At 35.3% G+C, this 26,525-nt stretch overlaps 1 long non-coding RNA gene across 5 annotated transcripts; it reads left to right on the forward strand.

Annotated features, from left to right (window-relative positions):
• Window positions 1-3,420: 3,420 nt before the first annotated feature.
• On the forward strand, window positions 3,421-25,877 carry LOC109026847 (uncharacterized). Of its 5 annotated transcripts, none has more exons than XR_010133981.1 (5): window positions 3,421-3,499; window positions 5,164-5,282; window positions 15,343-15,417; window positions 18,376-18,392; window positions 25,472-25,877. It is a non-coding gene; the product is annotated as an uncharacterized lncRNA (long non-coding RNA). The 5 variants fall into 5 exon arrangements; XR_010133980.1 differs by having other exon boundaries at window positions 3,423-3,708; XR_010133982.1 differs by having other exon boundaries at window positions 3,423-3,708; window positions 5,167-5,282.
• The last annotated feature ends 648 nt before the right edge of the window (window positions 25,878-26,525 follow it).

Consider the following 26,525-nt stretch of genomic DNA (forward strand, 5'->3'; position numbering starts at 1 on the left):
TCTGCTATTTCTTAAATATAATAAGCACAATTTCTCCTTAAGATCTTTGCATTTGTTGTTCCCACTGGCTACAATCCTTTGAGCCATTCTTCCCCCATATTTGCTTGACTGACTTCTTCATTTCTCTTTTAGGTCTCTGTTCAAATGCTATCACATCTTATTTGTTGAATGAGTGTTGAGTGAATGAAATATTTACGCAATTGAATAAATATTTCTGGAGAATAAGTTTCTAAAAGTGAAACTGCTTACTTGTTTTTCCTTTTCAAATCCTTCGTTATTCCAGTCCTCCATCTTATATCCTTGCCTATTTTATTTTAGTATTCTCATGCTCCTCTTCAAAATGCTTCTGTGTTCCTGTCTGCTGTTTCTACTGTGGAAGGCTGGCTGGCTCTTTGTCTCTCCTGGGAGCTCTGGAAGAAAAGGAGACACTAGGCAGCTGGTCTGAGTCTCGTGGGCCACTTTGCAAGGCTGTGATTTCAAGAGTGACCTTGGGGTGTGACTGAGTTGTCATTAAACAATTTAATAGATGAAATAATCCCTTCTTCATACTTCAGCCACACTTATTTCTTTCCAAATATCTGGCACCATGTTGTAAACACTCAACACTGTAAAGAAAAGGTGTTTTTTTAAAAAAAATCAGTCTTATCATATTGGTTTAAAATAAAGAGGATGTATATTGAAATTAGCACAAATCAGAGAAATCCTGGGGTTTTAGTCATGAAATAAAACTTTTGTCCATATGTATCTTTAAAACATTATGGCATTTTTGTTCACCCTTACCACATTCCATTTGAGAAAATCATATGATTACTGTTAATGACAAAGCAATTTATGATTTCCTAGATAACTAGGATAAGAATGAGTAATTAGGATAAAAAAAGATGGAATTTTTGAGCTAGGAGAACTCATTTGTTTATTCCCCTAATTTTCTACAAAAAAGGAAACAGATTACTGTAGAGGTTGGGTGACTCATTCAAGGTCACACAGCTAGTTAATGGTACAGGTCGGTCCTCTGACTCCAAAAATAGTGCTCAGTAGCATCCATGGAACAGTGTCTGTGAACCAAATCTTTTGCTAAGTGAAGTTCTACCTGATAGATAATTCCTGTTCCTTCCAATTGTCCTGACACCCTGCAGTTTAGTTAGATTACGTGATTTGGCCTCATATTTCTTCTGGAGCTAGCTGGATAAGGATCACCCTATTAGGGGGCTTAATTTTGTGCTAATGATCCTTCTTTCTGTCTGAAGTCTTCAGGTTACAGGTTTTTCAAAGAAACTCTGTGCTGCTTGTCCTTTTTTGCTTGCTGCATGACGTGCACATCAGTGCCTCCTGCAGCCTTCCACTTGTTAATTGTCTCTCCTTCCTAATGAAGCCTGTATCAGCTCCAGTGCTAATTGAACTTCGTCCTTCATTCAGACTGTGTTATTAAACAAATAGTCACAGTGTTTGGTCTCACTTTAATAGGAGCATTGATGTTTGCTTAACATCAAAAACTTATTAGTAATCCATTGAAAAGGCAATTAATGGAGGACATGTGGGTAAAGAAATTGAGCTAGTCTGCACCACAGGACAAAGAATGGCAAAGACGTTCTGGTTTTCTAAGGTTTAACTGTCTGTATCCTGGTAGTTGCAAACTGATTGTTAGATTCTTGACTCTTAACCCAAATCAATGAATTTATCATTTATGTAAAGTAGCACCTATGTGTCTAATATCAAAGCGAAGGACAAGCTGGCTTATCCGTCTCTGAAGTTTTCAATCATTCTCCCTCTCTCTTTATGACATTTTCCCCAAGCTTTTTAGCAGGACTTATCTTTGTGGTCACAGAAAACATGAACAGGTGAAAAGAAGGTAATGCATCACTTGCAGTCTTCCCACCTATAGCTAACCACTGATAAGCTTTGGTGTGTATTCTTTGTTCTTTGGTGCTGCATTCTAACACACACATAGAGGCACAAAATTGGATTAGATACCATATTGACCTGTTGTTTATTTTTTAGTTGGTCATATATTCTAAGTATCTGTCCTGGACAATAAATAGAGACCTATGTCATCATAGTCAATGGCTTTGATATAATCTCTTGGTTAGATAGGCTGTAATTCATTTCATCATATTGTTAGAGGTTTAGAAACAAGTGTTTCTTACTTAATTGTTTACATAGCCTTAAGTTAACTTCATTATTTGCATGAGTAATAGTAATACTAGAAAATAGTAATACTAGAAAAAGAAAATTGCTAGACTACTCTGTTATAAAATAATTCTCCTCTGTTTTGTGAGAACATGCAATGTTTGGTACTATCAGGGTACAAATTTATAGGCTACATAACAATTTTCCTGAGTATCAAATTTTCTTTACTTGCAATTTCACCAAAAAATTATTAAGAAATAACAGGTCGATCAAGAACTATTTTTAAGATAATGGCTTAAGGTGTGGATTTTTCTCTGCCTGTATACTCATGAGGATAAATGATACCTGGGTTCAAAGGAGAAACAAACTCAAAATATGAATCTAATGGCATCTGGCAGTGGAGTAAAGCAGAGCAGATCAAATTCTCTTTACAATCCACATTACATAGATATGAAAGGAGAAGAAACAATAACAGGTCACTCCATTTGTTCCACGGACCTGGGATATAATGTGAAACTTCCATCTGTGTTAATGAGTCATGCATGGCTGGCTCCCCAGGCAATATTTAGTAAATGAATAGTGTTATTGCCTGGCAGGGACCCTTTTAGAAAGTGCTGTTGTTGCGCAAACCTAAATATATATATATACATATATATATATATATGTATGTATTCCGGTTTAGCTAGGATTATGATGCATAAAATGTTGGTAATAGGTTTAAAAGATTAACATAGACCAGCTTTCCATGAGATTGTTCTTTATATAAAAAAGTTACATGCTCTTTCTAATGTCATCATAAAAGTCAGGCTGGAGGATTATCGATTTTTTGGAGGCTTTTACTAGATAGCTTGATAATTGACTCTCTCAAGTTTTAACACTTGGCCCTGGGTTTGCTGTTTACCTTGCTGAAGCAATTTGGTGTAATTAATTTTTATAGCTGTGTTTGCTTTTAGGGTTTATACTTTGGTGGAAAGCTATCTCCAGTCAAAACCGCATAGAATTACTTTTTTCTTTGAATTAAAACATACAATTGTTTAAAATAAGAGTCTCATCTATAAAATTAAATAGAGAGTAAAATGTAAAATCTTTTAACATCTTTACAACTACATCAGATAGACATGTCTGTGGATAAGGACTGAAAAGAAACAAAACTGAACGCAGTTAATGTGTTAGGTATTAGAATTGATCCATATTTTTAGTAAAGAATAAGTAAAAATAAGGGAAAAAGAGGCATGAGGTGAGTTGTTGTTGTTGTTGTTTGGCTGGTAACGTCAGTTTTGTCAGTTTGATTCGGTTGGGGCCGCAACTATAGCTTGGCTGCGGGCAGGGCCGGCCTCACAGGTTGCTGAGTTCCAGTAGGGTCTGGTCCAAGGTCTGATGAATCTCCACGTTTCCTCCTTGGCACTGGCCAACGTCTCTTCTAGGTCATCGGTGGTTTTCTCCAACTTTGCCAGAGACCTTTTGACAAACTCTACTCTGGTCTCAGCCTCCTTCAGTTTCTCCTCCAGCAGTTTCATCTCCTTTTCATATTTCTCTTCTTTGGTGGAATACTCCTCCTCTGAGGCCATCAGGGACTTGATGGTCTGGTCCATGGTTTGAAGTTTCTCCTCCAACTGTCTGGCTTGGCTCTCGGCCACCTCAGCTCAAAATTTTGTTAGAATTTTTTCTTAAATATTTTTAAATTGATTTTTAATGTGATATGATTGCACAAAGTTAGAAATACAAAGTAAAAAGAGGAAAACAAGGAAAATTGATAATTCCTCCATTCAGATTCATCATGGTGTTAAATTGTTTTATTTCACTCATTCCAGTCTTTTTTTTTTCCTTCAGTATGGGTACATGTTTATATATATTTTTGCTAGTATAATAGAATAATGTGATAAACCTTTGTGTATACACATTTTGTGTACAGTTCTGACTATTTCTTTAGGATCAACTTAAACCCTAAGTTTTAATACTCTGAAGGCTTAGAGTTACTGTGGGGCTTTGGGCTGGAGAGAGGGATTGGTGGTACTGAAGCTGTTGATTACAGGAGAAAAAGAACCGTGCTCTTGAAGTATTCCCTTCACCCCCACTTATAGTAATCCCTCCTGGCGTTGTAGAGATAGCATGGAATTGTTTCTGGCTAGATTATGATTCTGAGGACTCCGGGTTGATTTTTACAGTATGTAAGAAGAAAAAGTTAGAAAAGGTTTTTATGCATGTAAGTCACTCCTAAAAAGTTGTGTAGAAAAATGAAACCTTATTTGAGATTATTATGTGCTATAAATATTCTGATCTATAAGTTCGATTTTTTTTCCATTGGGGAAAATATAAATCAGAGTATCTTGAGTATTCTTTCTTTAAAAGAGAACATGGGTTCAATCATGGAGACTCACAAATGGAGGAATAAGAGAAATATGAAGTTTTGCTTTTGCAAACATACTGAAGTGGAAAATAGAAAAGCTGAAATCAACAATAACAACAACAAAAACGCCACATCCATTTGGACTAAAATACATGTATATATAACACAACTTTCCAAGCATAAAACGAAAACTCTCACCAAGGGAATGAAAAAAATACCTTTTGAAAAACTGCTGAAATAGGCCTTTTGTTGAAATAGTTTTATTTCCACTTTAGAAGGTCTATTTACTACAATTCTGGGAGTGAGAGGGATGATTTTGAATAAAGAATAGGGCCATTTAAGATGTTGTGCAGAGTTCCAGAATTTATGAAGACTGGTTTGAATTAAAACTAAATGTCACCAGCAAATAGGAGCCAACAGAAATGTACATTTCATTTATTGTATTGGGAGCTAGGGAAGGCAGCAGGGATGAGCTTACACTTAACAGGACTCTCTTTTATATGGCACTAATTTTTATGTGGAGAACTTAGACCTTACAAAAGCATGTGTTTCTCTCAAATCTTCTTAGCTGTTCAGATTAATTCATTAACTGACAAGAGTTGATATCATACCTCCTACTTGAGTATAGTACAAGAGGAAAAAAATTAAAATATTTAATGCATTTATTCATTCAGTAAATTTGTATTCAGCAGCTGTTCTTTGCTGGGTGTCATTCCTGTCACTGTGAGGACACTGGCAAACGAAAGAGATAGGTCCTTGCCTTCGGGACTCCTAGAGTTGAGGACAGATAATGCATAGGAAGAAACAGGTGAGTTATCTTTCAACAATCAAAATGGAATGATTGGGAGATGCTGGGTGAAGGTTGGGTGGTCAGGGAAGGCCACTGTGTCACACCTGAGAGCTCTCCAAGATGATTCCAGAAGTCCACCCCTTTCTCTTTTCAATTTATCGTATCTGTCTTTCCTCCTTCTGTGGCCTTTACCTTCTTGTAAAGCACTTACTATTATTATTTGCTTTGACGGAGGAACTGTAAAACTGAAATAAAGATGCAGTTAAAAAAAAAGAGCCTGAAATGCATTTTTTATAAATCAGAGGCTCAGGTGCACCATCCTTTTTTCAACTCCAAGAAAATCATAAATTATTTTATTAGAGGGAATTACCACAGCTCTAGATCTTAATGATTGCTGAACAGGAGGTTTTTTTCTTTTCTAAACGTCAAGTTAGCTGCCAGTTTTAATTTTCTTTTGGAATTTACACATTAAAAACATTGTTTTAGCTGTTCAACAAAACTGTCTCTTATATCTAAGGGATGGTGCCAGAGTATGAAATGTGCATCTTGGTTTGATTTCTTCCCCTCCAGCCTGATTGACGAGTAAAAGCCAGCCTTGCATTTTATGACTGGAGGGCTAGTATTCAATACTAATAACTATGGAAAAAAACCAAATTCCAATTTTACTCTTTAATATCTTCATGCCCAGAAGTTTTCTATTCAGGCGTCTGAGAGTGGGTCGACCACATTTCCGGTATCTTTATTTGATGGTGCTGTGAGGTTCTTTTGCATAGATCATTAATGCAATAATTCTTGCACTTGGGATTTCAAAGACCAGTACAATGGCAAAAAAAAAATTAACACATATTTATTCAGTGTTTGTTGTATGTCAGACAGTGGTCTAGGGTACGGAGAAATAGCAGTGAACAACAGCAGAAAGAAACTGGCAAAAATGGTTGCCCTCTTGTAGAGTATATTCAAATAAGGGGGGGAGAAAGTAAATGTATAAACAAGTAATGCCTCATGGTGATAAGTACTCAGAAGAAAGATTGCAGAGAAGGGATAAAGGGATAAGCAAGGTGGAAGTGAGGCCTGCAATTTTAGACAGGAAAAAGATAAGCTTGGGAAGTTCTTCCTGAGTTGGTCACTTGTAAGGATAGATGGGAAGGGGGCTAGGCAGCAAGCCAATGTGAATGTCTAGGGAAGTTAGGAACTTCCCTAGTGCAAAGGCCCTGAGGCAAATGCTTGCCTAATTCCATCTAGGGCCAGTAGGGAGGCCAGTGTGGCTAGAGGGTGGGAAGAGAAAGGAGGAGTTGTAGGAGATGAGCTCAGAGATGAAGGGTGAGATCATGTAGGTTCTTATCAGCCCTTAGAAAGACTCTTTGGGTTTTGGTCAGAGTGAAGTGGAAAATCATTTCAGGATTGTGAGCACTAGAATGTCACGATTTGATTTTCTACAAATACACTACAAGAGAGGAAAGGAAGAAGTAGAGAGACCAATTGGAGACTATTTCAGTAATCCAGGCAAGAGGAGATGGTGGGTTGGATCAGAGTAGTAGCAGTAAAGGTGGTGAGAAGTCTGATTTTGGATACATTTTGAAAATAAAGCCAACACATTTTACTGCCAGTTTGGGTGAGGGATGTAAGATAAACAGAAGGGTTAACAATGAGTCCAAGGTTTTAGGCTGGAGCAAATGGAAGGATAGAGTTGTTATTTACAGAGAACAAGAGGATTGGGGGCTCTCTTAGGGGAAAGATCAGGAGCTTGATTTTGGACATACTCAATTTGAGGTGCTCATTATTACCAAAATGGAGACGATAAGCAGGATGCTGGGAATGAGTGGTTGAGATTGGAGGTATACATTTGGGAGCAGTCAGCACTAGTGTGCATGCTCTGCACTGATGTGCACACTGGCTTCTATGTTGTTCTGTCTGTGACTTGCATAAAAATAGTCTTTGTGGCACCTTCAAATTGTAATCCAGTTCCAAGCCAGGTATCTCAGATTGTATCTCTGGCTTAATTCTGGATTGGGGGTGATTTGATTTATTTTTGTCAATATTCATTTTCCCCTCTGTTCAGTCACAACCATGCAGCTACTTATTATTCCTATTTCTTGAGGGGTGTGGGTAAAGGGTCTGATATTGATTTATAAGCCACAGCAAATTCAGCCCCTTTTGATACTCCTCTGAAAGGAGGCTCTCTTTGAGAAAGTTTTTGTTACCTTTCCAGTTAATCCATCTTAGAGTTGATTATAATTTTAAGCTTCATGATGCAATAATCTATAACATTTATATAGTGCCATTATCTCTTTCCAAGTACTTTATGAACATTTGTTAATTGCTTGCTGTATTACCCCACGAGGCAGGTAAAGTCCCATTTGCATTCATTGTAAGAGTTTCCTGACAGTGGGGGTTTGAGCCGTGAAGTGATTGCCCATCAAACACCTGGCCAGTTAGGGATAGAGGGATCAATAAGCAAGTAATGATGATGGCTTCATCTTCATTAATTAATATTATTTTAGTACCTCCAGCATTCCCTCGTAAAAGTCAGAACCCCAAATGAAAATGGTGTTTTCTTTCCCTAGAGACTGTAACGGATGCGATCAACTTGAAACAGATGGGAGATATTAAGCACCAAGAGGGTGAATGAGGAGGTGGCCCCAAACTGCCTTCAACATTCTCATTATGAAAACAGAGAATTTTTACCCCAGAGGACTTTAAAGCAGTACTTAGTAATCTGGTAGAGTGAGAGTAGAAGCATTTGGCTGACTGGCTAAATACAAAACTTCATTTTTGCTTACAGTGTTAGAGATTTCAGGCAAAAAATGTTTTCTTTCATTTATTAAAATTCACTCATTGACTGATTTGTTGATACCTCCTATATGATAGGCACTTCATAGGCTCAAAGGCAGATAGCAATATATAAAAAAGACTAACATCTCTGCCTTCATGGAAATTTCTAGAGCAGGAATAATGATAATTAACATTTCAGTACTTACCATGTGCCAGACACTTTCTATCACTGCATTTAACAAATCATTTGATTACAACAAGAGTCTTATCATTATCAATATTTTACAGAGAAGAAAACTGAGATATAGAGAGAATAAATTACTTGCTCAAATGCATAGTTAATACATTATGGGGCTTTAGTCCAAAGATAACCACTATGCTTTAGTTTAGTTTTATTTTCTGCATGAAGTATTGTAGTTGAGGGAGATGATTAGTTTGAAGAATTCACCTTAGCTACATACAATGATAAATTTCAACATACTGATCTTAAATTCTTAGGAGCCAAAATGCATGCATGCAGAATTATGTCACAGGTCAAAGGAAAAAATTGGTCTTACATTGTTTTTCTCCAAGTTTTTGCCTTGAGCAAGTACAACTTGAGTATTCCATTCTCACATCTTCTCTTTCCTGTTCATCTATATTTAATGAAGATTGCTGACTCTTTCAGATAAGTTTTATGTCTAGGATATTTGGAAATGATAATTCAGGGCTGGCCTTGAGCAAAATGGTAAAGTATGTTGAGTTAGGAATCTTAGATGCTCCCAGTTTCTCACCATTTTCCCACCCTCTTTTTACTCACTCACTTATACAACACCTTTTCTGTTTCTTTGTACAAATGAAATGAATAAAAATAGCTTAAATTTAACTCTCTCCCCCGTCAATTACTTTACTTTTATAGATTTTATAGATTTACTTTTTTGAAGAAATTTCATGCAAGCATTTAGAACCTGGGCAAGTCTTGGGAGGACTTCTCAAAATGCCTTTTTACTATTGGTGAAGAATGACACAGGGAAAAGAGTAGGAACTTTCAGGTTGGATAGAATTGAGTTTTACTTCTGACCCAATCCTTTACAAATTGTGGGGCACTGGAAAGAATAGTAAAATCATTGCAGTCTCATTTTCCTAATCTAACTGGGATTCAATTATTTCTAATGTATGTGAATTGAGCTTCTCTGTGTCTAGTTACTTGATAGGTGCTTAATAAATAGTTGCTGTTTGTTAATGCTCATTCAACAGATGTTTGAATTCTTGTTGTGTACGGGCTAGGTTCTGGGGAGATAAATTATGGTGCAGTGCAAATACCATGAGTGCTAATGAAAAAGACAATAAAAATGGTCTTCATTCTGAGCCTCAAACAATAGAGTAGGTGTCCCCTCTTCCATCTCGTCTCCATTTTTTTCCTTTGCATTGATGAGAACAGTAATCACTAAAACACTTTTCTTAGTGTCTTTTATAATCTCCTGTTTTAGTAAGAATTGACTCTACTGATCATCTTGCCGCTTGTCTGTTCTAAGCTTCAAGAAATTGGCCATGAATATTGTTCCTTCTGTTCCTGTGGGTTCCTCATCACTGCTTTCCCTGCTCTGTTCCTCTGTAAGATATGGAGCCTGTGCATTCTGAGTGCAGTTCCTACATTATTAATGTCTGCACTGCACTGCCTCCCTGAAATAATGATGATCTGAATTAGGCTGTCTTGGGAATAAAGTAAAGGAGTGGATTCTAAACCTAAGTATAAATGGGAAGCAAAGGAGAGGAAGCTGTTTCACAGAGTTCAAATCTGCAAGGATGGCAGCACCATTAACCAAAACCATGAACACCTCCAATGTGTGAGGGAAAGGGTGATAGGCCATGAAAGAGACTAGAATTTGGAAGGAAGATCTGGGCTGAGAAGAGAGATGAGGTATGTATCAGGTAGCCTTCTACATAGTGATGATATTTAATTTCATGAGGCTGGATTAACATACCAAGAATACCAAGGGGGTAGGTAGAGAAATACAAAGAGTAGAGAGGAGGATCAAGGTACTGCTGCGGGGAAACTCACATTTAGTGAAGGAGCAGCAAGAGGACCTGAGCTGGATCAGACACCTAGGAAAATAATGGTCCTATGGGAAAAGGGAGTTCTGGAAGATAAATTGACAAGACTGTGAATGGTTACATAGGGAATCAGAAGAATGAGAACTGAAAAATAGCTCTAGAATTTTTTGGTGAAGTGGCCATTAGGAATCTTCAGAGAAAGAGATGGGCATGGTAGTTTGAACAGATTACTGTGGAATAAGAGTGAGTGAGCAATCTAAGGGAAGGAGCTAAGTATGAGCTACTCTTTCAAGACTTGAATGGCGGAGAGAGGGACGGAAGCAGAGAGACAGAAAGCCAAAGAAGACTTGAGAGTGATGGGACCTAAGGGTAGGTAGATTAGGAGACAACTTTAGGTGGAGGAAAAGGTTCCAGTAGACAGAGAGTAAATACAATCTTAAGTCTCTTCTTAGAGAAGAAGAGTGGGACCGGGTGTGGTGGCTCACGCCTGTAATCCCAGTACTTTGGGAGGCCAAGGGAGGTGGATCACCTGAGGTCAGGAGTTCGAGACCAGCCTGACCAACATGGTGAAACACCATCTCTACTAAAAATACAAAAATTAGCCAGATGTGGTGGTATGCAACTGTAGTCCCAGCTACTTGGGAGACTGAGACAGGAGAATTGCTTGAACTCGGGAGGCAGAGGTTGCAGCGAGCTGAGGTTGCGCCACTGCACTCCAGATTGGGCGAAAGAGTGAGACTGTGTCTCAGAAAAAAAAAAAAAAAAAAAAAAAAGAAGAGTGGTAGTTCTTTGTTTTAGGACTAGTGAAAAGAAAATAGATTAGATATAGGATAATCTATTGAGGAGGATGAAGTAATGATAGAATTTAAGGAGAGAGTAAAGACTTAATATAGGCATTTTGTTATCTTTATAGTTGTTTCAGTTAGTTTTATTTTTGAACAATAATTATTCCAGATGAGAAGGATAGTAGATATTTATATTGGAACACATCACCTATTTCACAGTTTTCATTAGTAATGCTTGTAGGCATGTACGTACTTTAACATTAAACTTTTACCAGCTTAATTAATAACAGGACTATCAATGTAGAAATTTGTGACTTTACTTTTGAATTTTTCGTTATTATCTTCTTGAGTACATAGAATTGCTTTTCTATTTTCTATTTCTATTCACACATTCATTTTAATTATATTTTATGATAAAGAATGGTGTAGGTTTTAAGAATTGAAATTATCTAAGGGATCATACAGTTTAAGCCATAGATTAATTTCAACTTATTATCAGCCAATAGTTTTGTGTCGGTTGTGTTTTACTGAAGACATGGCCTTCCTTAGAGTGATGGAATAATCCTATTTCCACAGCTCTGTCTCTAGAGAGACAGGTAGAGAGCTGAGATTTTGGACAGCCCAGTTATTATTCATGTGGCTTCAGTATATTCTCACGTCACAGGGTATGCTAATATCTGTCTCATGCAGTTCTTGAAGCAAATATGAGAAATTATACTTTTTAAATCCTTTAAATAGTTAAAATGTACAAAGATTCATATTTAATGTTACTTACAGGCCTTGGAGAAACCTATTGGCTTATTTTGATGATCACTATTTTACAAGTTTTGAATTCTGTTAATTATAAGATGTGATGTATTAATTTAAAAATAAAAATTTTAGGCTGGGCGTGGCAGCTCATGCCTGTAGTCCCAGCACTTTGGGAGGCTGAGAAGGGCAGATCACTTGAGGTCAGGAGTTTGAGACCAGCCTGGCCAACATGGCAAAACCCTGTCTTTACTAAAAAATTCAAAAATTAGCCTGGTATGGTGGCGCGTGCCTGTAATCCCAGCTACTTGGAAGGCTGAGGTAGGAGAATGGCTTGAACCCAGGAGGCGGAGGTTGCAGTGAGCCGATATCATGCCACTGTATTCCAGCCTGGGCAACAGAGTGAGACTCCATCTCAAAATGAAAAAAAAAAAAAAAGCAAACAAACAAACAAACAAAAAAAAACAAACACCAAAAAAAAAAAAACCCAAACAAAAAAAACAAACAACAAAAAAGATTTTAATTTTATTAATTTAGTATCCAATGTTTTTATTTAAGCACTCAACATAAGTTTAACATTCTGTGTTTACCATGTTACCCACTTCCAAGATAGATGATAAAAAGTGTTAGATTCAAAGACAAGTGTTTACAAATACCTACTATATGCCTAGCATTTTATGCAGTGTTTGGTGGTGTGGAATCTTATTTGAGAATAAAATTAAATATAAAATTGTCCTTTTTAAGACTGAATAAAGACGGCTAACTAGATGTAGCCAGGAGAAGCATCTGCCACTAAGGGAGCAGGGCATCAGGAAGACTGGCATACTCCAAGAAGATTATCGGAGGGAAGGCATTGAGAATGGATAAACGGAGGACACAGATGCTTGGCTGAAGGGGGAGGAAGCTGGGAACCCTGGACAGGGCTACTGTGCCATGCACAGGGACTCATTCCTGGCCCAGTGACTCTTGGGGAAAGAGTAAGTTGAACAGGCAAGCAGTGACATGCTCTCACCACGGATCTCTGGAATCCTGGCAGCAGGAGACCCCACCACTCCCATGGACACTTGAGCTGGAAGGGAGAGCTTCTTAGAAGTAGTAAGGGCATGACTCCAGCGTCTGTGGAGCCCTGAGGGTTTGGTACAGGAATTTCTGCAATGGAGCATGGCCAGGAACGCCCATTCCTCAGGCTCATCATGCTTCCCTAGGAGACATTAGCCTTAAGGGAGCTGTTAGACTGGAACAGAGCAGGGTGATCTTGCCTGTGAGATCAGCCTATTCCAAACTGAGTGCACTCCTGTCTTCTGGCCTCTCTCAGGGCCGCAGCCTGGCTGAGCTTGTTTGTGGTGCAGCCCCAAATGCCCACTTGGGCCACATCATAGCTCTTTTGCTGGTAGACTGTGCCTGACCATCAAAGAGCTCCAGTAGAGTAGCCCCCACTGACACACACCCTTCCTTACACCATATGCAAAAATAAACTCAAGATGGATTAAAGACTTGAATTCAAAACCTAAAATTATAAAAACCCTTCAAGATAACTTAGGAAATAACATTCTGGTCATAGGACCTGGCAAAGATTTAATGACGAAGCTGCCAAATACCATTGCAAGAAAAAGAAAACTTGACAAATGGGACCTAATTAAATGAAAGAGCTTCTTCAGAGCAAAGGACACTATCAACAGAGTAAATAGACAAGCTACAGAATAGGAGAAAATATTTGCATTCTGTGCAATATCTGGAATTTATAAGGAACTTAAATTAACAAACAAAAAACCAACAACTCCCTTAAAAAGTGGTCAAAGGACATGAACAGACAATTTTAGAAGGAAGACATACATGTACCCAACAAGCATATGGAAGAATGATCAACATCACTAATTATTAGAAAAATGCAAATGGAAACCACAATGTGATACTATAACATCTCATACCAGTCGGAATGGCTATTACTATAAAGTCAAAAAATAACAGATGCTGTTGATGTTGTAGAGAGAAAGTAATGCTTATACAGTGCTTCTGGGAATGTAATTTAGTTCAGTTATTGTGGCGAGCAGTTTAATGATTTTTCAAAGAACTCAAAACAGAATTACCGCTTGTCCCACCAATCCCACTATTGGGTATATACCCAAAAGAATATTAATCATTCTACCATAAAGACACATGCCTAAATATGTTCATCACAACACTATTTACAATAGCAAAGCCATAGAATCAACCTAAATGTCCATCAATAGTAGACTGGATAAAGAAAGTGTGGTACGTATACACCATGGAATACTGTGTAGCCATAAAAAAGAAAAAGATCATATTTTTTTGTAGCAACATGGATGGAGCTGGAGCCCATTACCCTAAGTGAACAAACACAGGAACAGAAAACCAAATACTGCATGTTCTCACTTATAAGCGGCAGCTAAACCTTGAATCCACATGGACCCAAAGAAAGGAACAACAGACACCATAGCCTACTTGGAGGTGGAGGGTGGGAGGAGAGTGAGGATCAAAAACCTACCTGCTGGGTACTATAATTATTACCTGGGTGATGAGATAATCTGTACACCAAACCACCATGACATACAATTTACCCATATAACAAACCTGCACGTGTACCGCTGAACCTAACATAAATGTTAAAAAGTTATATATAAAATTGCTCATATCTATACTGTATGGTTGAAGAACAGGGAAAATCATTATGCGTTGTTGTAGTTTGAGACAACTCCATTACAAAGGAGGCTCAAGATAGATTCTGATGACGGGGAGAATTTGAGGTAAGTGAAAAGGTGAATAGGCAGTTTCAACTAGCACCAGCCTATAGTATTTCATTTTAGCTTATAATCATAAACTGTTTATAGCAATTTCTGTCTGTACACTTAGACATGAGTATAAAAATCTCAAACATCTTAAATTTTAATCATTAGGTATCATAGCAACATCAGCACTCAAACACAGGACTCTGCACACAGACAAGTTCATAGCTGGTAAAGTGTTGGAAAGTTCAGGGGGAGACAACTCTCGTTAGACGTGATAGGGAGCCAACTTCTGCCATAGTTTTGGAGAAATGATGCAGGAAAGTTCCTTTTATTTCTTCAAATAGTAAAAAATGCTTATGTATCACTGAGGGGCTACAATGAACTATTTACTTATTTTCAGTAAAAACAAACAAATGATCAATCGATTGGACAAAGCTCCTGAATAATAAAAAAGCTCTATTAGAAGGTTTAATTTACACATAGTATTAACCCATTTATGCCTGCGGTTGCAATTTTTTGAATTTTTTGCAATCAAACCTTGGCGATGATCTTAAACAGTAGGATGTAAATAACTCCCACATTCTTAGCGTTCCAATAATGGAACACTAGGCATAAGTATTAAGGGCCAGGGCATGAATCCAGTGGGAGAGAAACAAATTTCCCCACAGTGTGTTGTTTCCAGAAAAGGGAGGGACACTAGGAACACAGAGCAGCAAACATCCGCCCTTATATAGTTGAAGTCTGTGTCCATTGTAGTATCTGATATTCCGTACGTAATACTGTAAGTGGAAAATTTCCCTGAGTTTGGTACTTGTAAAAATGCTTTGCTTTGAGAATTGAGTCATAGTGTGCCCAAATCTAACAGCATTGTCTGTTGGATTAATGAAAGTACAGGAAGGCTGCTTTGACAGCTCACTATTGCAATAGAACCCAGGTGCTTTATGTCTTTTTCCCTCCTCCATTCTCTCTGTAATTCTCCTGTTCCCTCTCTAGGTTTCTTACTTCCTGGTCACAAAATGGCTGCCAAAGTCCATAAGCTAAATCCTAATGTGAGTGAACATGATCAAGGTAGGAAACAGAAGATCTGTCAGGGTTACAAAAGGGACAGATTTTAGGTTCTTTTATCTTTTTGTAAGGCACAAAAAATCCCAGGAAAACTCCAGCAGATTTGTTTTATTTAAAAATTCGGTATCATTGAGGTATAATTTATAGTAACATTCACCAAGGTTAAGGATGCAAATTAAGCTTTCACCAATGTATACAGTCATGCAACCCATACCACAATAATTCAGAAAGTCAAGATAGAGTACCATTTCTTTAACCGACTATCTTAAAAATTCTTCTGTCCATAATGATATTTTTATAGAGCTGATCCTTAGATCTTAATGAAAGCTGACATTTCAATAATAGCTAATCTTTATTAAGTGCTTTCTGTGTGCTAGTCACTACACTAATGTTTGCCACACTTTACCTCCTTTATTATTTTTGAAGTTTGATCATGTTTGGACTTGATATTTATCAATATATAATAGTTGCACATATTTTTGAGGTACATGTGATATTTCGATACATGTTTATAATATGTAATGATCGTATCAGGGTAATTGAGATATTCATCACCTGAAACCTGTATCTCTTATTTGTGCTAGGAACATTCATTCTTTTCTTCTAGCTATTTTGAAATGTACAAGTTATTATTAATTATAATCTCTCTAATATCAAATATTAGAACTTATTCCTTCTATCTAATAGTATTTTTGTATCCATTAACCAACTTCTCTTCATTCTCCACTCCTCCTTTCCTTCCCAGCCTTTGGTAACCATCAATCCACTCTTTTTTAAATTTTTAAAACAGCAGTGTAGAATAGGTTTTATTAACAGGGCTGTCACTAGTATATATGGTGTATTTGTGTGAAATAGCAAAGGGTAGCCCCTCTGCTTGGATGCAGGAGACAAGGCTGTCTAAGTAGACCAGGGATGGAGTTTGGCTTTCTCTTTCCTCCTGGACATCTTTGTGGAGTACATAAAATTTTGGATGAGAAAGCCTACTCAACTGTTCCCGTTTTATAATACAAAAACTTCAACTTTAGAGGAGTGAATCAGCCCATTCTAGTTTATGCAGCATGGGGCGTATCTTGGCTTTTGGTGATGGGATTTTATTCACTGGTATCATTGTTAAGTCTATGGAGAAATGTCCTTGGCTAAACAATTCGTTGAATTTCTTTGTAAGATTTTGCCTCCTTCTTATTCAGTATTTACCAACTCTTATATATTTATTCAGGCTTATCTCTTTCCTCATTGATTTAATAGCATGAAATCATTTTCTCAGTTATGACACTATTAACTATTATTGCAATTACTATTTGTTCATAGAACCTCATATAATTTTATCTTTTTAGTGGAAATTAGATATAGCTGATAATATTACAATAATTTTAAATTGACTAGTTACTAGCATTTCATGTAAATTTGTTTGCATTGAGACATGTGAAAAGCTCTTATGTATTAAGTTTCCTATTTTTGATAAAATTATTCTTGCTAAAAAACTCAAACCTCTTTGAATATACATGTATTTTCTTTTATTAGTCATAGATAGTTATTAGGTTTTAATGAAATTGCTTGATGATGCCATAACATAAAATGAAAAATCTGGTCAAACATTATATGCCTGGAACAATTTTTATATAATTTTATGATTTTAAAGCTGTCATGGATAGTCCCAGGGGAAATATTTTTGGGAATTGCAAAACAATTGTGTTTGAAATGAATTGTTCAGAGTTGGTTAGTCTATACTGGATTTTCAAATAAAAATTGTACTGGAATTTTCTTCTTTTTCTTGAGGTTGAGAGAAAGTAAATTAAAATTAGATGTTCATTTCTTGATATTTAAGTCCATGGTTTACCCATCTTGCCTTCTGAAAAATAGGTATAATTAGATCTCTTGCATAATTTACTCACTATTCTATAAAAAGCAGTGTACAGATTATTGAGAAACTAGAAATGATGGCAGAAAAGTCTCCCGATTAGAAAATGATCGATTAATTTGTTGCAGTTGATAAAATATTAGTGTCTATTTTCAGATTCTAGGACTATAAAGCAAATAACTTAACCTGTAGCATGTATTGTGACTTAAAATCAAAGAGGCTGTCAATTACTTTGAGGCACACTCCTTTTTGGGGTAAACTTACTTTATTGTTTTTTTCTGTTTTGTGTTTGTTTCTCAGCAACAATATTTCTCCTTGAAATTTCACAGCAGATCTCTTAAGCAAAAGAAGATTTTTTTTTTTTAACTACACTTTTATGTTTGGGACAGCACATTACTCTAGAGCTGTAGATCTTAAAGTGTGGCTTTTCTTTCAGCTTTCAGTAGCATTAGCATCACCAAGAATCTTGTTAGAAATGCCAGTCCTAGGGGACCATCCCAGAGCTGTCCGATCAGAAACTGGGATGGGCCCAGGAATCTGTGTTTCAATAAATCCTTCCAGGGGATGATGATGCATGCAAAAGTTCGAGAACTACTGTTCTAAAGGAACTTAATACATCCAAATTAACTATGTTGCTATTAATTATTTGCAATATTTTAGCCTGGGTAGAATTGCTAAGTCACAGGATATGAACATATTCAACAATACCAGGTAATGCTAAATAGTTTTATAAGTACCTGTTCCAATTTAGAGTTCTACCAGTAGTAAATAAAAATCTTACTGTCTTATCCCTAACTTTGTCAGACATTTTAATTTTTATAGATCTGGTGGGTGTGAAATGGTATCAAGTTATGGTTTGAATTTGAATATACTTAATGACTTTTAGCATCTTTTCATGTATTTATACGTTTGTTGGTCAGTTACATTTATTTACACTTAAGTAAATTGCTTATTTTTATCTTATCAGTTCTCAATTGGGTTTTCTTTTTTGATTCATAGGAGTTTTAAAAATATTCTGGATACTAATCCTTTGTCATTTTGTGTTTCATATCTTTTCCCTGGTTATGATTTTGACTATCACTTTTCCTGATGTATCATTGAAGAAGTTCACAATTTTAAGGTAGTCAAATCTATTTGTCTTAATTTTGTTCCTATGATTTGTTTAAAAACTTACTCTTTATGCAGAAAACAGAACTATTCTCTGATTTTTTTTTTCTAGAAGATGTTTAAGGCTTTGTCTTTAACATTTAAGTTTTTATTATACATAAGTATCACATATGTACCTATATATAAAATTATATATGTATACACACATTTTACTGAGGTTTAATTCACATATAATAAAATATATACCTATTTAAAGTGTATAGTTTGGGTTTTGACAAATGCATACACTCGTAACCACTACCACAAGCAAGAGGTCGAATATTTGCATCACCTCAAAAAGCTCCCTTTACAGTCTGTTGCTCCCAAGTCACCTGGCCCCGACCAACCACTTATCTGTTGAATAACCAGAGATTAGTTTTGTCTTTTATAAGAATTTCATATAAACCGAAACTTACAGTATGTATTATTTTGCATCTGGCTTCTTTCACTCAGCATAATGTAAATGAGATTTATCCATGTTGTTTTATGTAGCAGTAGCTGTTTCCTTCTTACTTTCCATTTGCTGAGTCTCATTCTATTCTATTGTGGCATAGTCCATAATTTGTGCATCTATTTACTTGTTAATAAACTGTTCCAGTTTTTTAAAATTATTTTGAAAAAAGTTGTCATGAATATTTGTATTCAAGTTGTTGTATGAGCATATGTTTATATATCTTGAAAAAATAGCCAGGAATAATAAGTTAATATTTAACTTTATAAAAAACTACCAAAATGTTTCAAAAGTAGTCCTATTTTGTATTCCACCAGCCATGTATGAGAATTCAAGTTTCTTCACCTTCTCTCCCACACTTGGTATTGATAGTCATTAATTTTAGGCATTTGAATGTGTGTTTAGTAATATCTCATTGTGGCTTCTGTTTGCATGAAATTGGTTTTTGTGATGTATGGGAGGGATTCAATTTCATTCTTTTTTTTCATCTGATCAACCAATTGTCTTAGTACCATTTAGTATATAATACAAAATTCCTGATCGATATGCAATGATAGTTCTATCATATCCTGAGATGATACTAAAACTGTAAAAATTGCTATGAAAATGGGCACTCTCCTTTTTATAGAGCTTGGAGTAAAATGTAAAAGTTTAACAGGCATATTTAATTTCTTGCTTTAAGTTAATCAATATTTTAATAAGCTTCCTTTAGAAATTAGAATGCTTGTTAGTAAAGTCATCACTTATTCAGCCCTAACTTATTCTCTTCTTGCTCAGTGTCTTATCTATTTTTTTCTCTTTTAAAAAATTCTTAGCCTTGAAGCTTTAGATGTGTTTTTAAAAAATCCTATATTTTATCTGTAATTTTCAGTGGTCTATACTTCATCTGTACTCCAGATATGTGGTTAACAATATTGCTGGCCGTGAACGTCCTCTACGTTTTAAGATTTATTGTTCCTCTGAGTAAAGGAGAAGTAGGTATCCTAGAGAGAGAATTTGAAAAATATGGAAAAAATGAAAGTATGAAGGTGAAAACTAAAAATCACCTGTAATCTTTCCTCCCAGACATAATCCTAATCTGCATTTTTAGTTTCCATTTGTTTATCAAAATTAGACATACAAATGTTAAAGAAAAAGTAATTTGGAATCGATTATTTAGTGTTCAAAGTTAGTCTTTAGCACTTTCTCCTTCTCAATTATATTCTTTAGTGTACGCTTTAACATTCTTTAAGTATGTAGTTTGTTCTAGAAGCATTATTAAGACTTTTACATTTGACTACTGTTAAATTGTAAAATTAAAACCTAATGAAAAGTATTTACAGAATTGTGACTGTATATTTGGAAATTTTAATATAAATAAAATTATTTTAAGACATAAGGCCAATAATAAAATATATGTAGCTATAGTCACAATTGAGAAAATATGTTGTAAAATACATCATTTGCAATATTATTTGAGTTAAGAACTATGTTTGGTCTATTTCTGAGTCAAGAATGTTAAATTGTGCTAATGTTTAGTTTTATATCACATTTTTAAATAGAAACCCTATAGTGCAGTAAATAGTGTAAATTGAATTAATTTGTTTTTATGTTTCCATGACAAAATTTATACTTTCATCTTCAAAGTAGATGCTTCAAATTTATTTTCTAATATTTAAATTCCCTAGTTAAGAGTGGAGACAAGAAGATTTAAAATGTCTAATCTCTTAGGGTTTAGAAATACAAGCAATTATTGTGTGTGTTGGATTTATTACTTTTGTAGATTAAAATCAATGGGATTTTTGCAATTAATGACAAAATTGCATATAATGGTCTTTTGGTATTAATAGACTTAGTAAGCCATCTGTAGCAGTTTTCAATTCTCAACATAATTGCATAGAGTAGTTTGTTTTCCAAGGAAAAATCTCTAGACAAACTATGCCTCATTTTACTTCTATTTTAAGCTAATCCCCTGACTGAATCTTAGATCTATGAGTTACTCTTCTTTGGAGATTTGGGAGTTTGCAGAAGTGTGGAGATAATAAAATCATGATTTGATAAGTTGCATACTGTTCAGGGATGGCAGGTTCTTCCTATACCAATGTCAGTGTTTTATTGTTTCCGTATGTGTGTGGGTGAGGTAGGGGAAAGGTGAAAATAACATTCTCTCCTTCCATTTGGGTACACAAGTTTATCATTTAGACTTAAGAATGTGTCATCTGTCTAGAAATCAGTTGGGTGAAATGGAATCTGTGAACTCACATTTAGTTATGTGACACAGATGGTCATTTTTCTCCTAACATGTCAATGTGTGCCTGTGAATGAAATCCAAAGACCCTTTTGTTTTTCCTAGTGTGAACTTCAGGTACAAGAGTTGAGTTGTTCTTACTCAATTCATAGTAATCTCATTGTTATATTTTGGTTGTTTGACTCTCCAAATCTCATGTTGAAATTTAATCCCTAATGTCAGATGTGGGGCCTAATAGGAGGTGATTGGGTCATGGGTGCAGATCCCTCATGAAAGTCTTGGTGCCGTCTTCGCTGCAGTGAGTGAGTTCTTTCTCTATTAGTTCCCAGAGAGCTGGTTGTTAAAAAGAGCCTGGCACCTCCCTCCTCTCTCTTACTTCCTCTCTTGCCATGTGATTTCTGCACAGACCTGCTCGCTTTCATTTTCCCTGAGTGGAAAAGCCTGACGCTTTCATGAGATGCCCAGTCTTCTGGCCAGCAGAATTGTGAGCCAAAATAGACTGTTTTTCTTTATAAATTACCCAGTCTCAGGTATTTCTGCACGGCAACACAAACTGAATTAAGACACTTATCATTGCTTTACCTTTTATCTTCTACGGTGTTTTTTTTCTTTTATCTTCTACCCTGATTCTAACCTATATATAGGCATCATCTTCATTGAATTTAACATATAACATACCATGTTATATGTTGTTCATATGTTCATTTAGGTATATGTCTGTAACAAACATGCTGCTTTATTTTGGGGTGTCTTCAGTTTATGTAGATGATTTTATGCTACAAAATACACTCCTAATATTTTCTCTCAACATTAAAAATATTTATTATTAAATATTATGTTATTTTATGTTTCCATTATATGTATTTATTACATTTTACTTACCCATTCATTTAGTGATCAAAACCTTATAGGCCTCCAGCATCTTGGTATGAGAAAAAATGCTTTAACTATCATCTTCATATGTGGCTCACTCTTTAAGGACGATTGTTGAGTGCTGGGATGTTCTCACACTCAATGTTCTTCCACCAGTAGTTCACGAGGCTTTCAGTAGTTGATGCTATCTGACCTTTTACATTTTGCCATTCTAATGTATGTAAAGTGGCATCTCCTTTTAATTTGCATTTCTCTGATTACTAATAAGGCTAAACATCATATTCTTATAAACCATTTAAGGTTTTCATTTTTGTAAATTGCCTATTCATAGCCTTGCTCATTTTACTTATAGATTTCCATTTTTTCTTGATGATTTATGAGAATTCCTTTTATATTTTTGTACTTATTCCCTTGACTGTCTTAAATATTGTGAATGTCTTCCATCAGTCTGTCATTCATATTTTGTTTATGACATGCTTCCCTGAACATGAATCTTTCATGAAATTTGATTGCATTAAAATTAATTTTTCCCTTTATAGTATCTATTTTGACTATTTTAAAAACTGATTTCCTAATCTACCCCCAAGGTCTCAAATATATTCTTTTGTATTTTTTCTTTAGCTTTATAGTTTTGTATATACTGTGTTTTTCCATTTATATAGAGAATTTACTTCATAATGCATCCTATTCCTACTGATTTATGATGCCTCTTTATTACAAAACTAATATATTGTTTCCCACTGGCTTAATAGTCTATTCTTGCACCAATTACTACCTATTTATTGATCCATCTCTATCTATTCATCTATCCATCTGTCTATTCTATCAACTATCTTTAATTGTTTGGCTTCGCAATATCTGCTAAAGCAAGTTATTCATTTTCTTTTTCTAAACTGTCCTGCTGACTGATTCTGTGTTCTTACTTATAATTGTGGGAAGAGCCTATGAAATTGCAAATTTTACTCAATTCTGTTTTTGGAATGACGTGATATAAATAGAGTAGTCTGAGTGACAATTGATGTGTTTTAACCATTTAATGGTTTCATCCTTGAACATAGTATAACTTTCTACTCAGTTTTAAAAATCTTTAATAGAGTTATTTTTTCCTGCACTTGTTAGGAAGACATTTTATTTATTTGTTTTTCAACTTTTAAGTTCAGGGGTACATGTGCAGGTTTGTTATATAGGTACACTTGTGTTATGGGCGTTTGTTGTATAAATTATTTCATCACCCAGGTGTTAAGCCCAGTACCCATTAATTATTTTTCCTGATCCTCTCCCTCTTCCCTCTCTCCACCCTCCTATAGGCCCCAGTGTGTGTTGTTCCCCTCTACATGTCCATGTTTTCTTATCATTAAGTTCCCATTTATAAGTGAGAACATGTGGCATTTGGTTTTCTATTCCTGCATTAGTTTGCTGAGGATAACAGTTCCACCCATGTCCGTGCGAGGACATGATCTCATTCTTTTTTATGGCTGCATAATATTCCATGGTGTATATGTACCGCATTTCTTTACTCAGTCTGACATTGATCGGCATTCCATATCTTTGCTATTGTGAATAGTGTTGCAATGAACATATGCATGCCTGTGTCTTTATAATAGAAAAATTTATATTCTGTTGGGTATATATCCTGTAATAGGATTGCTAGGTCAAATGATAGCTCTGTTTTTAAGTCTTTGAGGAATCACTACACTGAAGAAAACATTTTATTTAGGGTGAGTCCTAGATATTTATTTGATATTTTGCTGTGGCAGTGACTAGTATTTTGTTTTCTATTATATAATTTAGTTAGTTGTATTGGTAAAGATATATCTATGGATATTTTTGTTAATAGTTTACTTACAAGCTTTCATAAACTTATTAGTAAAAGTATCCACTTTCTTCAATGTTCTATGTAAGAAATAATATAATCTAAAAATTACAATTTCACCTTTTTCAAAATCTTCATACTTCTAACCTATTTTCTTTGTTTTGTGGCATTAATCAAGTCGTCTAGTAATACATTAAATAGTGGTGGTATTTCTGATATTGTGCTATTGATTATGTATTTGCTGTAGAATTTTGGGCAGATATTTATCAAGTTAGGGGAGCCTTCTATTGTTTCAGTTTTTCTCGTTTTTTTTTTTTTGTTGCTTTGTTTTGTTATTTGGTTTTCTTTAAATAATCCTGTAAAGTATTGAGATTTTTCAGATGCCTCCCTGCATCCATTGGAATGATCATATATTTTTTCTTCTTTAGACCATTAATATGGGGCATTATGATGACTAGATTTTCTTATGTTACAGTTGCTACATTCCTGGGATAAAATCTGTTTGACTGTGATACAGACATTTTAGTATAGCATTAGAACATTAAATGTATATCTTATTTAGGATTTTGGGATCTATGTTCACATATTAAAATGATCCTATAATGTCATTTTCTTATATCCAGACTTTGGTTTGAGGTTAATAATTAGCTTTGTTATATAATCAGGAAGCTTACATTCTTTTTCTACTTACTAGAATTTTTTGAATAAGATAGAGATCATCATTGTCTTCATAGCATCTGATAATGAACCTAGGGTTGATTCACAGGGAAGTTATTGAGAGCTTTATGTCTATCACAATGTGATAGACACACACAGTGGTAAATACATAACGACCACCTTTCCAGGGTTTGTGTTGGGGGTGGGGAGTAGGGAAAATTCCTGATTTAAGTGTTTTCCAGTTTTTGTAGTGCAAATATTGCTACTACGCCCTATTTCAAGCTATCAATGTGAGTCGCTGAATGTGAAGTTGCAGAGATATGCACCGTCAGCTCCTGTGACCTGGCACAGGCTGGCCCCAGCCAACCACCTGTCTGTCAACACAGAGACTATGGCAACCTCTGGAGAGGAGTGGCAGCTCCTTCACTTTCACCTTCCTCGTCTTTAGCACATTCCTTTTTTGGCCAGCTCTAACTCAGAAGAGGGTTCTAGGAATCTTATTTCTGGTTTAACAAGTTATTTTTGGCTTCATGGAGAACAAACTGCCATTATTAGTACTTTTAATTTATTTGATGGTTATTGCCCTCATCAGCTTTACTATTTGGACATTTTACATGTTTCCAAACATGTACCGTTTTTATCTAGGTTTCAAATTTGCTGGCATATAGTTTTCCACAGCATTTTTATATTTTTAATACTTACTAAAATTATTTACCCACTTTAATTATAATATATAAATTTTTAATTCTTTTTCTTGATATGTCTTGCCAAAAGTTTGCAGTTGTATTAAAATACTTCTCATTTAATCATCTCTATTTTACTGATTTCTATCCTTATCTCTATTTTCCTTCTTTCATTTCCATTACATTTTTCTTGTTTTGATTTTTGCTCCTTTAACCTGTTTATAATATCCCTTTTTGTTCATTATGATGTTTTTCTCCCAAAAGTTTGTGTTATCTGATATCAATTTGTTTCCCTGACTTTATTTAGCATTATAGTTACTTGGTATATCTGATTTATTCCTTTTGACAGGATTCATGACCACTACCCCAAAATATGGCACCTTTGCCTGTGTGGAAACAACAGAAGCAGGAAGATTACTCTCATTTTTCTCTGGCCTTTTTCCCTTGAAGCAGACCATAAAGAAGAATCTGACCTTCCTCTGAAGGAAACCTTCATTCCAGACATACCCTCCCTATATCCAAAGAACATCTTTATCTTTAAAGACACAGAGATGCCAAGAAGAATCTGAACAAACAGGCTTTGCCAGATCCTCCGGTTTACTAATATTGGACCATACTCTTTTGTTCTTCAATCATACTTCTGCATTATGTCCATAAAAATACACAGTTTTCCCCATTCCTTTGGGTATTTATTCCCGAAAGCTTCTGTGTCATGTAAAACTTATATTAAATAAATTTGTATGCTTTTGCTTGTGTGCTTTTCCCTTGTGTCTTTTGTTATGAGGGTTTTGGCCATGCTCTTAGCGATGGGTGAACAAAGAAATCTTCTTTTCTCCCTTATACTTTATTTTCTTTTTATAAGAATTCATTTACATTTATTATGAGTTTCAGTAAGTTTGGATTTATTTCTGCAGCTTCATTTGACAATTAAATCTGTCATTTGTTCAAACATTATAAGGATTTGAAGACACTTCAACATATACTGCTCACTCCCAACTAATATATTCTTGTTATCAAATATTTTACTTCTGTTTTTTTCTAACCATGCAAATTAGATGACTTCATAATCATCATCACTATATCCTAGAGTAAATTTTTATCCACATTTATCATTTCTTTTTGTTCAATATTCCTTCTTACATTTTAGACCTTTCTTCAGCAATAGTTTCCCTACTTCTTGATGTATATTTTTTCAAATAACTTTAATGAGTATATGTTGGTTGTAAAGTTTTTGTCTAAAAAATGTTTATTTGGGCTGGGTGTGGTGGCTCACACCTGTAATCCCAGCACTTTGGGAGGCTGAGGTGGGTGGATAACGAGGTCAAGAGATAGAGACCATCCTGGCCAACATGGTGAAACCCTGCTCTACCAAAAATACAAAAATTAGCTGGGCGTGGTGGCAG

Source organism: Gorilla gorilla, chromosome 4 (genome assembly GCF_029281585.2).
Source record: "Gorilla gorilla gorilla isolate KB3781 chromosome 4, NHGRI_mGorGor1-v2.1_pri, whole genome shotgun sequence".
In the NCBI taxonomy this organism is placed as follows: Eukaryota; Metazoa; Chordata; class Mammalia; order Primates; family Hominidae; genus Gorilla; species Gorilla gorilla.